A 14,249-nucleotide genomic window follows, 5' to 3' on the forward strand; every position below is an offset into this window, starting at 1 on the left:
TAAGAGAGTTAATTGAATATAAACCAGAATTGTCTTAAATTTATTTAAGCTTCAGAAAAATTCATATCCACAAAATTACTTTTCTGTGAGGTCAACTGACAAAGAAACAGCGTGGATGTTGTCATGGTAGTCCTTGTGCGAAGTTGACGAATTTCCTTCTCAATTGCTTGTTGTTCTGATACAAATGTTTGTGCCATGCATACTCTTCAGTCTTTCTCAGGGTGTAGTCTCCGAACTGTGCTGCAAGTCCTTCCAAAAAGTTGAACAGTTTTACAACCTTTATTATGACAAACTTTATTACGTGTTGTGCAACATAGGACACTACCTTTTGCTCTGACGTTACTGTTTCTTCAGTCAATCTAGCTGTGGAGAACAGCCATTGGAAACCAAAGCAACAAGGAGAGATCGCACCACTCCCTGTTTACAAAAAGGCACACAAAACAAAGATTTCGATATATATTTGATCCAACCTTGCACTTACTTTCTGATGATGAAATTCTGAGTATCACTGATAGAAGCACTTGAAGAAGAAGAAAGACACACACTTCCAGAACTTCTGTATACTTTCTTTAGGAGAGCAGTTAGGTGGGGCGGACATAGTTGAAGTGAGGTTAGTGTCTGAGGCCAGGTTGTGAACGACCTAGCTGTTGAGAAAAAGATGAAACAAAGGTTAGTGAGAAAGCAGGTAAGAGTGAGTAGTAGTGTTGGATTTTCACACTATCCCTTCTATATGATGCTGCTGTAGTGCCTACCTTTGACTTCCTACTTTGTCAAACATCTTTCATCTCTGCCTCCTATCATACTTACAATAGGTGGGTCTGAGCAAGTTGCCACTCCTTTCCAGCCTTCCCAACCTAACGCCACTTTCATCTCTAATGAAGGAACTCGTATGTTCCCCACACTTGAAATAGTTTCCCATTCTTTTAAGTTTATCCATCGGCAGTACTTTGTATTTTGCCAGCTGAAGCTATGTTTTGGTGATTTTCTGAACTGAATTTTCCTTTTGGTATATAGTGTACATGTGTTAATTTTGATGTTTTCATCAGCGTCCATTTGAGTAATTCACATATGACTCTCATATTTGTTTTACAATAGAGTATTGACTCAGTGTTTATTAAACAGGTGATGATAAGGCAACTTTATTTACATGGCTCCATTTCTGCTCTCCAGATATTTCAAAAATTCCATTATCATATGCAAGTTTGTCTGACATAATTTTTTTTATCTTCTTGTTCCTCTTCACATGTATCTTGATGTTTGTCAAATGGGTGAACTATGAACTGACATTTTGTGAGTATTAAATTTTTGGCATTTTAAACTTCTTCTATAGTAGACAGCATTTGTGATTAGTGGAGGTTTTGTTAAAGTCGTCTTGGCTTTCACTTTCGGAGCATTAGAATGAATTTATAGCTTGTGATTTGATAGATGACTAAACACAACTTTTCTTTTTTCAGGTTTCACATCAGGCCCTGCGTGTGCACCATCAGTTTCAATCACTTTCATCAATATGGTATTGTTCAAAGGTATTGTTCCTCCAAAAGGTTGTGATGAGTTCATGTACAGTGGACAGGTGAGCAAGAGTGGAAAAATGTTTCATTGAATATGTTTGGTTTCTCTCTACATTATCATTAGTCTTACCTCAAATAGTTTTAATGTGTGTTTTGAAACAACTTATTCTGGAAAGTAATTTCACCAGTTTCGCATTTTTCCATTACTTTTAGTATTGCATAATTTTGTCTTTCTTCTGTATTGCAGAAAGGCTTGCAGAGGTTCTTTGTTCTTGCCCTACTGTGTGTGCCTTGGATACTTCTTGCAAAACCCAATGTTTCGATAATGACCGCAAAGCCCACCAACTGGTGAGTAATAGTCTGTACCCCCTGCAATGTTTTGACACATTTGAGGGTAAATATCTCGCAGGAGATGATACTGTGTTGAGTCAGTTTGCTCTTTCATTTAACAGACAATCTTCTGACTTTCCCCAACTTTCAAGCCATCCCGTACCTGCAGAGAATGGCATGGATGCGGAGGTGGGATCGATGTCAGGGACAGCACACCAAGGACAGTAAAGATGGGGCTCCCGTGCTGCAGAGCAGTGAAGACCACGACCTGGGAGAAATCTTCATCCATCAGGGCATCCACACGATGGAGTACGTGCTAGGCTCTCACGCTGCCTTGTATCTGTGACTTTGGGCACTGTCACTGGTGCATGCCTGTAAGTATATGTGGTTATCTTTTACTTGTTTTTCAAATAATTTATTGCACTATGGCAATATATTTTAAATATAGAGTAGGAAAAATTATATTTCATAGAGGTGCCACTGAAAGTAATAAATTGTAAATCCTGGTTTCTGTGGCTGTCCTAGATATAATATTGCTTGTTTTGATTTACTCATTAACTCATTCTTTTCCATGTTTAATTTCAACAAACTTAAATCAAACCAGGTATTTAATTTTGTTAAAGTATTTAATACAGATTGTGGAATTTGGTCAGTACCGTTACTTTCAGTATAATTTCATATTTAGTGGACATGTACAGTGAGCAGAAAGAGTATAGGTGTCCCATCATTGTGTAATAGGGGCATTCGGCAGTAGATGAGCACTTAAAAGGAGAGATCCTCAGAGGTGAGATTGACTGTTAGTGAAACAATCTGTATGATGATGTAAGTTAAGTTAGTCACTCACCCCTGTGGGACCTATTCTGGGAGTAATCAATGGAAAAAATCGGAATTTTATGTGACACTCAATAGAATTAAAATATAATAGTATATTGGCTTGTTACATGGCATAACACATAGGGTAAGGTTGTAGGTTTGAAACTAATAATGGCGCTAAATTTTTGTCAATGTCTTTATTACTTTTATTCCATTAATGGTTTTAAATCTAAATTTTTTCCTTTGTCACAACTTGTTAATCACTGAGTAAAATTTTTCATTTGTATTCTTTTTTTTCACTTTGTATCATTCTTTTTCCACTCAAGATTTTCTGTGTATGTGACTTTTATATTTATAAATTAAATGTTTAAATATTCGACACTGCCCATCTAGAGGTTGAAAAAAAGACAAAATAATCTATTTATATTGACTGTGAAGCAATGTAAAAATGTTTATCAATTTTTGACTGTGTCTGTGGGGGTAGTGCATGTGCATGATACGCAACTGTCATGAGAACATTTTAAAAAACATGCCTTTGATGCTGTGACATTAGAGGATGAACAGATGTGTGTTACACTAAATGGTGTTGGCACTGAGGAAGTATGCCAGTCACCTTCAGGTGTAAGGCTGCAGCGTACTTCCATCAAGTTTATTTATATGCTAGTAAGATGCCAGTGTAATGAGTGCTGTGAAGTCATTGGAGGGAAAGTTGACATCCAGCCACCTTCCAGAGAAATGAAGCACAGATCCTGTGCTGCAGTCTGAGGCTTGTACTGGTTGTATTGGTTTTGACCCCCCATTCAAGCATTTTTTTTGTGAGAAACAAGCATACTGCCAACATAAGGAGGAGAACAGACAGTCAAATACTGTGCCTACTGCCTGCTGATGTTGTTTAAAGCAGGTTGCTCTAAATGCCCAGTGGATCTGAGTCCCTTGATACCATTATAAACAAACTTTGAATGGAAAAGACAAAGCTCTGATTATACATATAGTCTGCAAAGTTGACATCTTTTAGATAGTACATTATGATAGTTAAAGATGTCCACTGAGTATTCCCATATACAATGAAATGACTTTTGAAAAACAAATTAATAACTGGCCACCTTCTCTTGTCTCAATTGCTACTAAGAACTTTCACTGGTGAAGGTGGTGACATCGTCATAATGTCCATTACAGGCTTCTGTAGTTTGGTGAGAATGATAAGAAATAATAGTGCCTCGTTATTTTCTGTGCAGGGTTGAGATCGATTAAGTTCTATACTGCTGCAGTATATTCATTCCTGCCATTCTCATTCGAGGCAGTTATGGATTATGCAGCTGAAGCACCAGAGGATTAGAAACAGCAATGCAACCTCTCTCATCCTGGCTGTGCACTACTTCAAAGTGCTGAGGTTGACAGTCTCTTCTCATTGTGCAGTACATGTTGATTACTGTAAATGAATTACCTGTAATATTGAGGTCGGCGCGCGTTTCCCGGGGTCGGCGCGCGTTTCCCGAGGTCGGCGCGCGTTTCCCGAGGTCGGCGCGCGTTTCCCGAGGTCGGCGCGCGTTTCCCGAGGTCGGCGCGCGTTTCCCGAGGTCGGCGCGCGTTTCCCGAGGTCGGCGCGCGTTTCCCGAGGTCGGCGCGCGTTTCCCGAGGTCGGCGCGCGTTTCCCGAGGTCGGCGCGCGTTTCCCGAGGTCGGCGCGCGTTTCCCGAGGTCGGCGCGCGTTTCCCGAGGTCGGCGCGCGTTTCCCGAGGTCGGCGCGCGTTTCCCGAGGTCGGCGCGCGTTTCCCGAGGTCGGCGCGCGTTTCCCGAGGTCGGCGCGCGTTTCCCGAGGTCGGCGCGCGTTTCCCGAGGTCGGCGCGCGTTTCCCGAGGTCGGCGCGCGTTTCCCGAGGTCGGCGCGCGTTTCCCGAGGTCGGCGCGCGTTTCCCGAGGTCGGCGCGCGTTTCCCGAGGTCGGCGCGCGTTTCCCGAGGTCGGCGCGCGTTTCCCGAGGTCGGCGCGCGTTTCCCGAGGTCGGCGCGCGTTTCCCGAGGTCGGCGCGCGTTTCCCGAGGTCGGCGCGCGTTTCCCGAGGTCGGCGCGCGTTTCCCGAGGTCGGCGCGCGTTTCCCGAGGTCGGCGCGCGTTTCCCGAGGTCGGCGCGCGTTTCCCGAGGTCGGCGCGCGTTTCCCGAGGTCGGCGCGCGTTTCCCGAGGTCGGCGCGCGTTTCCCGAGGTCGGCGCGCGTTTCCCGAGGTCGGCGCGCGTTTCCCGAGGTCGGCGCGCGTTTCCCGAGGTCGGCGCGCGTTTCCCGAGGTCGGCGCGCGTTTCCCGAGGTCGGCGCGCGTTTCCCGAGGTCGGCGCGCGTTTCCCGAGGTCGGCGCGCGTTTCCCGAGGTCGGCGCGCGTTTCCCGAGGTCGGCGCGCGTTTCCCGAGGTCGGCGCGCGTTTCCCGAGGTCGGCGCGCGTTTCCCGAGGTCGGCGCGCGTTTCCCGAGGTCGGCGCGCGTTTCCCGAGGTCGGCGCGCGTTTCCCGAGGTCGGCGCGCGTTTCCCGAGGTCGGCGCGCGTTTCCCGAGGTCGGCGCGCGTTTCCCGAGGTCGGCGCGCGTTTCCCGAGGTCGGCGCGCGTTTCCCGAGGTCGGCGCGCGTTTCCCGAGGTCGGCGCGCGTTTCCCGAGGTCGGCGCGCGTTTCCCGAGGTCGGCGCGCGTTTCCCGAGGTCGGCGCGCGTTTCCCGAGGTCGGCGCGCGTTTCCCGAGGTCGGCGCGCGTTTCCCGAGGTCGGCGCGCGTTTCCCGAGGTCGGCGCGCGTTTCCCGAGGTCGGCGCGCGTTTCCCGAGGTCGGCGCGCGTTTCCCGAGGTCGGCGCGCGTTTCCCGAGGTCGGCGCGCGTTTCCCGAGGTCGGCGCGCGTTTCCCGAGGTCGGCGCGCGTTTCCCGAGGTCGGCGCGCGTTTCCCGAGGTCGGCGCGCGTTTCCCGAGGTCGGCGCGCGTTTCCCGAGGTCGGCGCGCGTTTCCCGAGGTCGGCGCGCGTTTCCCGAGGTCGGCGCGCGTTTCCCGAGGTCGGCGCGCGTTTCCCGAGGTCGGCGCGCGTTTCCCGAGGTCGGCGCGCGTTTCCCGAGGTCGGCGCGCGTTTCCCGAGGTCGGCGCGCGTTTCCCGAGGTCGGCGCGCGTTTCCCGAGGTCGGCGCGCGTTTCCCGAGGTCGGCGCGCGTTTCCCGAGGTCGGCGCGCGTTTCCCGAGGTCGGCGCGCGTTTCCCGAGGTCGGCGCGCGTTTCCCGAGGTCGGCGCGCGTTTCCCGAGGTCGGCGCGCGTTTCCCGAGGTCGGCGCGCGTTTCCCGAGGTCGGCGCGCGTTTCCCGAGGTCGGCGCGCGTTTCCCGAGGTCGGCGCGCGTTTCCCGAGGTCGGCGCGCGTTTCCCGAGGTCGGCGCGCGTTTCCCGAGGTCGGCGCGCGTTTCCCGAGGTCGGCGCGCGTTTCCCGAGGTCGGCGCGCGTTTCCCGAGGTCGGCGCGCGTTTCCCGAGGTCGGCGCGCGTTTCCCGAGGTCGGCGCGCGTTTCCCGAGGTCGGCGCGCGTTTCCCGAGGTCGGCGCGCGTTTCCCGAGGTCGGCGCGCGTTTCCCGAGGTCGGCGCGCGTTTCCCGAGGTCGGCGCGCGTTTCCCGAGGTCGGCGCGCGTTTCCCGAGGTCGGCGCGCGTTTCCCGAGGTCGGCGCGCGTTTCCCGAGGTCGGCGCGCGTTTCCCGAGGTCGGCGCGCGTTTCCCGAGGTCGGCGCGCGTTTCCCGAGGTCGGCGCGCGTTTCCCGAGGTCGGCGCGCGTTTCCCGAGGTCGGCGCGCGTTTCCCGAGGTCGGCGCGCGTTTCCCGAGGTCGGCGCGCGTTTCCCGAGGTCGGCGCGCGTTTCCCGAGGTCGGCGCGCGTTTCCCGAGGTCGGCGCGCGTTTCCCGAGGTCGGCGCGCGTTTCCCGAGGTCGGCGCGCGTTTCCCGAGGTCGGCGCGCGTTTCCCGAGGTCGGCGCGCGTTTCCCGAGGTCGGCGCGCGTTTCCCGAGGTCGGCGCGCGTTTCCCGAGGTCGGCGCGCGTTTCCCGAGGTCGGCGCGCGTTTCCCGAGGTCGGCGCGCGTTTCCCGAGGTCGGCGCGCGTTTCCCGAGGTCGGCGCGCGTTTCCCGAGGTCGGCGCGCGTTGACAAATTAGTGTATCGAAAAAAAACGATTTATTTCGATTTATTTCGAGATATCGATTTATTTCGAGATATCGATTTATTTCGAGATATCGATATATTTCGAGATATCGATATATTTCGAGATATCGATTTATTTCGAGATATCGATATATTTCGAGATATCGATATATTTCGAGATATCGATATATTTCGAGATATCGATATATTTCGAGATATCGATATATTTCGAGATATCGATATATTTCGAGATATCGATATATTTCGAGATATCGATATATTTCGAGATATCGATATATTTCGAGATATCGATATATTTCGAGATATCGATATATTTCGAGATATCGATATATTTCGAGATATCGATATATTTCGAGATATCGATATATTTCGAGATATCGATTTATTTCGAGATATCGATTTATTTCGAGATATCGATTTATTTCGAGATATCGATTTATTTCGAGATATCGATATATTTCGAGATATCGATATATTTCGAGATATCGATATATTTCGAGATATCGATTTATTTCGAGATATCGATTTATTTCGAGATATCGATTTATTTCGAGATATCGATATATTTCGAGATATCGATATATTTCGAGATATCGATATATTTCGAGATATCGATATATTTCGAGATATCGATATATTTCGAGATATCGATATATTTCGAGATATCGATATATTTCGAGATATCGATATATTTCGAGATATCGATATATTTCGAGATATCGATATATTTCGAGATATCGATATATTTCGAGATATCGATATATTTCGAGATATCGATATATTTCGAGATATCGATATATTTCGAGATATCGATATATTTCGAGATATCGATATATTTCGAGATATCGATATATTTCGAGATATCGATATATTTCGAGATATCGATATATTTCGAGATATCGATATATTTCGAGATATCGATTTATTTCGAGATATCGATTTATTTCGAGATATCGATATATTTCGAGATATCGATTTATTTCGAGATATCGATTTATTTCGAGATATCGATTTATTTCGAGATATCGATTTATTTCGAGATATCGATTTATTTCGAGATATCGATTTATTTCGAGATATCGATTTATTTCGAGATATCGATTTATTTCGAGATATCGATATATTTCGAGATATCGATATATTTCGAGATATCGATATATTTCGAGATATCGATATATTTCGAGATATCGATATATTTCGAGATATCGATATATTTCGAGATATCGATATATTTCGAGATATCGATATATTTCGAGATATCGATATATTTCGAGATATCGATATATTTCGAGATATCGATATATTTCGAGATATCGATATATTTCGAGATATCGATATATTTCGAGATATCGATATATTTCGAGATATCGATATATTTCGAGATATCGATATATTTCGAGATATCGATATATTTCGAGATATCGATATATTTCGAGATATCGATATATTTCGAGATATCGATATATTTCGAGATATCGATATATTTCGAGATATCGATTTATTTCGAGATATCGATTTATTTCGAGATATCGATTTATTTCGAGATATCGATTTATTTCGAGATATCGATTTATTTCGAGATATCGATATATTTCGAGATATCGATATATTTCGAGATATCGATTTATTTCGAGATATCGATTTATTTCGAGATATCGATTTATTTCGAGATATCGATTTATTTCGACGTGTCGACTTTACAATTTTTGTTTCGTTTTATCTTCAATCACATGCTAAAACATTCTTCTTAACACTTAGCAAGAAGAGTATTGCTTGTAATTGTCGGCTTCCTGGAAATTTCAGCTTTTTTATATACAGTTTTGTTAATGTTTTCTGGTGTTTCATTTCTACAGTGACGTGATGTGAATTGAATTTTGTGGAGTAATTTATTCTGCTAGATTTTCTATTTCCTTTGGTTGTTCTGTTGAATAACATGAAATGAGTGTTCCAATTTTCTGCATATACAGTTGTAAACAGCCGCAAAGAATATACTTAATCTAGGTTGTGCTATAATCTATCCTGCAGGTAAGAAAGGAATTTTGAACTGGTGTTCTTATAGTTTCCATAAGCTGCAGTCATATACATTACTTATAGAAATGCTTCTGGTTGTTATTCAGTACAGTGGTCCTACCTGACAGCTGTTTCTAGTGAGTTAATGCATTACTGTCCCAATAATAACTTTTTAAACACTTTGTGTGTTTCAGGACCTGCACAACCTACCAAGCAGAACACTGCCGCCTCCTGACAGTTCTCTCAAAACCCAGTAATGTAAGCACGGGGGTTAGAATGCATTCGAGTCTCACAGCGAGACCACTGACAAGGTTTTGCCTCCTGCTGAACACCGAACCCACAGACACTCTGGTCACAAATTATAATGCACTGTTTGTTAATGTAGTAACATGCCTATGAAACATTTATGGTTGAAGTTTAATGTTCTTTTCTGTAAAAGGTAGATGAATTTTAAAAAAATCTAATGTTCTTCTTAATTTTGTTGGTTCCTTTGTTTTTCTGTACAGCATGGAGTGATTACTTCATAGCTTATCCCAGAAGCCTTATCATTAAATAATATCAGTTACATGAATATTATAATTACACATTTAAAAATGTAGTACTACCTTTCAGCTGTGTACATTTTTAAAATACAAGCAGGTATTGGTTTTATGCTGTAAATGTCTTGGTAAGCTTTCCAGTGGAACAACCATAAATCTGTGTGCAAATCAACAGCATGTAAGCAGTGTACGTATGGTGACAGCTCTTTTCATATACAGGGTGCATTAAAACAAAAAATACATACACACACTTTTCAAGTGTTTAGGAGAGAAAAAGCTTTTTCATGTGACTGCCTCTAAATTTGTTTTTTAATAGGGGGAGACGATGTTGGTATATGAAGCACTGGTTACCAGTTCAGCTGAATGCACTGTCATTAGTCACTCCATATCTCGACCATTACTAACATCTCTATCTCCTCTGACACGACAAATTCTTTGTAAATGTAGATATTTTTTACACAATATACACAATTTTTTAGGAGCAGCTTAATTTCTAATGAACCAGCTTCAAGCCCAAGCAGGCCTGAGAGTAACCACCTCAGGATAAAAGCAAGTAGCTGTACAGGACAGAAGGGTTGGAGCTTGACTAAGGTAACTCAGAAAGTACCTTTGTCCTTGATTCACATTACCTTCGCAGAGCTGAAACCATGAAAGCAGTATGATACTGCAAAAACACCAATAGAACTAGAACTCCATCACACTATTCAAAACAAAAGATGCGAAATTCTCAATTGAATCAGTATGTTGCTTCATGACATCACATTTCATTTCTGCTGGTGGCACTGAAAACCTTACTAAACAATTGAGTTGGGAACAGTTCGACCACCTGTTAATCAGTCTTGATCTCACATCTTCTGACTACCACTTTTAGTTCAACACCAATGATGATGCAAGAAAATATGAACAGTATTGGATGTCTTCACTGGTGGTATCTTTGTATGAAGAGGGCATAGAAAAGTTGGCTTACTGCTATGACAAATGTCTGAATAATGGTGGCTGTTGTGTAAAAAAAAAAAAGAGTATTTCTCAAAAACAAATTTTGGTCTGAAGAAATGTTTTCATGAGACCTTACTATTCTGGCATGCCTTGTATATTTTAATGTCTTTTGGCTCACCAATGTGGGTATAAAAGTTGAAAGAGAACATCCCACACCCTCTTCTTTACTGCAGTCACATAATGGGGATACACAAAGCCAATATGAACCTCCTGTTTCCTATCAGCAGCCATGTTTGACCATGAGGTGTGTTAAGAATGTTGTTGAATTTTCTTGATCATACACAGGGTTGTTCAGCTGCCCCTGCCATAAAGTTTTATGGAACCTTCAACATCTTCTCTTCTCCCTACATGCACACTGTTAGTCCTGAAAAAACAATGAACAGAATCTTTTTGTGTTACAAAAGAAAAATGCATTTGGGCCTGTAGCAAAAATGTATCCCCCCCCCCAAAAAAAAAGCCTACATTAAATTTCCCACAAAAAAGATCCTATTCATTTTTTATGTAGGATTAGTAGTGAGAGAATTGAAAATCTTGCCCATGACATTTGTAGGCATTGCAGGTTGCATCATCCTGTACAGATTTTTTTTATGCCAAAAGAACTAATATAAGATTTCTCTGGCTTCATAAACAGCTCAAGAAACATTTTACACCACATTAATGTATAGTTTTTGCACTTTCCTTTATCAGAAAATTGTTTCTCATTGCTTTCCTGACCACAGAAAATTCCTACACACAGCCAACTGTTTTTGTTTTCGTGGTCTTCAGTCCAAAGACTGGTTTGATGCAGCTCTCTATGCTAGTCTATCATATGCAAGCCTTCATCTACTTGAACCTGCTTACTGTATTTCCCCCCTCAACAGTTTTTCCTCCTATCACTCAAATCCCACCAATAACAAATTGATGATTCCTTGATGCATCAGGGTATGCTTATCAACCAGTTCCTTCTTTTACTCATGTTGTGCTGAAAATTTCTTTCAGTACTATGTCCCTAGTAATTTGATCTGTAACTGCATAATTATTCCATAAGCCACCTCTAGGTGCAGCGCAGAGGGTATCTAGTACCAGTAGTAGTCATCTATCCACTTATTGACTACCTCTGTAACTTAGTGTTCACTGCTGCTGCCTATCATGGGGAGGATGCAGGTTTAGATTCCCTGTACTGCCAGGGATTTTTCTGGGTGAGAGGATTGGAACAGTGTAAATTCACCCTTGTGATACCAACTGAGGAGCTACTCAAGCAAGCAGGGCTCGAGGTCAAGAAAACTGCACAGGCAGCATAGTGGTGTGATGGACATCATTGGCAAATGATGACACGGTGGCCGATGGACAGAGTTTACCTTTACTCGGTTGAGAAAGTCCCCTCATTCCTATGCGTCCAACGAATCCACACAGCACTCAACCCTCTTTGCTTTCTTTTCCGGCGTCAAGAGCTTTAGTACAATTTTTGCACATAATTTCTTCATTTCAAGTTTTTGAGAATGATTGTTTTAGGGATTGACAGCTCATCAGCAATCATTCTGACTGTCAATCTACGGTCTATAAGAACACAAGCTGCTGCACACTCCCACCTTCATGCAGACTGCTCTGACTCAAACTGAGTGTTGATGGGATTGAGTACAGCAGTAGTCCCATCTGGTGGTGATTGCAACCTGTAACATGAAGACATTATTCAACTTTTATACATATTTTCCGGACAAAACTCATATAATGGACAATCAAAAACTTCCCATTGAAGGGTGTTGCCACAGAGTAAAAGCAATGTAGCATGACTCCATTGTGATTACAGAAGCACTGACATGTAAGCAATGTGTGGCATTTGTGCCTTTCTGAAGTGCATGTAGTAAATGTAGAAATTGGAACTATGGCAGTGTTATTACCAAATATGTCCAAACAGGATCACATACTGTTGTTCTTTTCTCAACTGCTGGAGGGCAAACACTGGTAGACATCCATCATACATTGAAGAATGTGTATGAAGCAGCAATTGTATTGAAAACCACCATTGTGCAATGGTGCATCAAGTTGGATAATACACATCCCCATAATGCAGACACCAGCTAAAGTGGGAGACACTCGAGTAGCCACCCTACAGTCCTGATCTCTACCTGTGTGCTTATCATGCCTTTGTTTGTGATGTGATGTCATAAAGCAACATAATGATTCACTTGAGAATTTCACATCTCTTGTTTTGAAGGATCAATGACTCCTGTTGCAAGAGGGTGTGCAGCAAGCAGTGATGGACTTCTTGACAAAGCACGACATAGTGTTCTACAAATGGGCATCTTCAACCTGGTGCACTGGTAGGATTGCCTCAGTTCTCATCATAACTTTACCCGATTGGCATATGAGGGGTGGCTGAAAAGTTTCTAGCCCCAGATAGTTACTGTAATGTCTCACACAAACACCACCACCACCTACTTTTATGGTGACACTTTATGGGTACGCAAGTCAAATGTCGCAGCTCCACCTTCATTAGTGTAGCCACTAAGATGCATTGTATACTGTAGTGTAAGCAAAGTGGTGGATATTGGCAGAATCAAGAACAGTGTAGTGGTTGAATACCTTCATTTAAAGGGAATGATGTCCAAGGAAATTGTGGAGGACACGCAGAATACACTTATGAACAGTGTTCTGTCGTGTGCAACAGAGAAAAACTGGGCGTCTGACTTCAAACACAGAAGAATGCATGCGAGAGAAGCACCAAGGAACGGAGAGCCTCCCACTCATGAAACAGAGACTACAATTCACGATACAGTTTTGCAGGACATTGAAACCACATTTGGAATCTCCCATGGGTGTGCTCATGACACTGTTGTGGATATTTTGGGAATGCTGAAAGTTTCATCTCAGTGGGTCCACAAAGACTCGAGTGCAGGTGAGATACAGGAAGACGTGCAGTGTTGTGAAGAAATCATCCGCCAATTTGAAGTGAATGAAGATGGATTTCTTGCAAGGTATGTCACAATAGATAAAATGTGTGTTCACCACTTTGATCCTGAGACAGAACAATGAAAACATCCTTCACACAAAATATTCCACATGCAAAAGTCAGCTGGTACGGTGATGGCACTGGTCTTCTGTAGTGCAAATGGGGGTAATTATGGTGGATTACTTGCTAAAGGTTGCTACTATCAATGCTTTATACTGTTACATCCTCCTGTGCCATTTGAGAGAAGAGATAAAGAAAACAAGGTGTGGAAAATTGGCTCACTAAAATCTTTAGCATCAGGACAATGCACCGGTGCACAAAGACCTTGCAACATTGGAAACTCTGCGTGACTGCGGGTTCGAATTCTTACATCACCTGCCATATTCTCCAGATCTGACTGTTTCAGACTTTTTCCTTTTCTCAAACCTAAAAAAATACCTCAAAGGATGATGATGCAGTGACTGATGCTTTGTTCGACTTGAAATCAAAGACCTTTTATTTGAATGGTTTGCAGAAGTTATCTGAGCATGCCTTCAAGTCTATTAGTGTACACAGGTATTATATAGACAAATGAATTGATTTTATGAAATTTCTGTCATTCTTTATTTGTTAGGGTAGAAGCTTTTCGACCCCTCCTCGTACAGCTTTCAAATGGAAATGTTTTGATCATCCCTCGTAATTTCCTCCACATCTCCTGATTCAACTTGACTACATTCCTTTAACCTTGTCTTATGTTCGATCTTAGAACTGCTCTTTAACACACTATCCATTCCATTGTCTGCCTCCTTAGCTGTACCAGACAACTAACTGCCATTTGGCAGACCTGGGTTCGATTGCTGGTACTGCCAGCGATTTTTCCTTGGTGGGGGGTGACTGGTACAGAATGCACTCAGTCTTGTGAGGCTAGCTGAGGAGCTGCTTGACTGATTAGAAGTGGCTCCACAGTCAAAAAATGCCAGGAGAGAGGTGTGCTGACC

At 44.2% G+C, this 14,249-nt stretch overlaps 1 long non-coding RNA gene across 1 annotated transcript in view; it reads left to right on the forward strand.

Moving 5' to 3' along the window:
• Positions 1 to 9,125, forward strand: part of LOC126305481 (uncharacterized) — a 23,920-nt gene extending 14,795 nt beyond the window's left edge. Inside the window, exons 2-5 of the long non-coding RNA XR_007553526.1 lie at positions 1,455 to 1,570; positions 1,756 to 1,856; positions 1,961 to 2,212; positions 9,003 to 9,125. This is a non-coding gene — a long non-coding RNA (uncharacterized LOC126305481). The remainder of the gene's footprint in view (positions 1 to 1,454; positions 1,571 to 1,755; positions 1,857 to 1,960; positions 2,213 to 9,002) is intronic.
• The last annotated feature ends 5,124 nt before the right edge of the window (positions 9,126 to 14,249 follow it).

Source organism: Schistocerca gregaria, unplaced genomic scaffold (assembly GCF_023897955.1).
Source record: "Schistocerca gregaria isolate iqSchGreg1 unplaced genomic scaffold, iqSchGreg1.2 ptg000317l, whole genome shotgun sequence".
In the NCBI taxonomy this organism is placed as follows: Eukaryota; Metazoa; Arthropoda; class Insecta; order Orthoptera; family Acrididae; genus Schistocerca; species Schistocerca gregaria.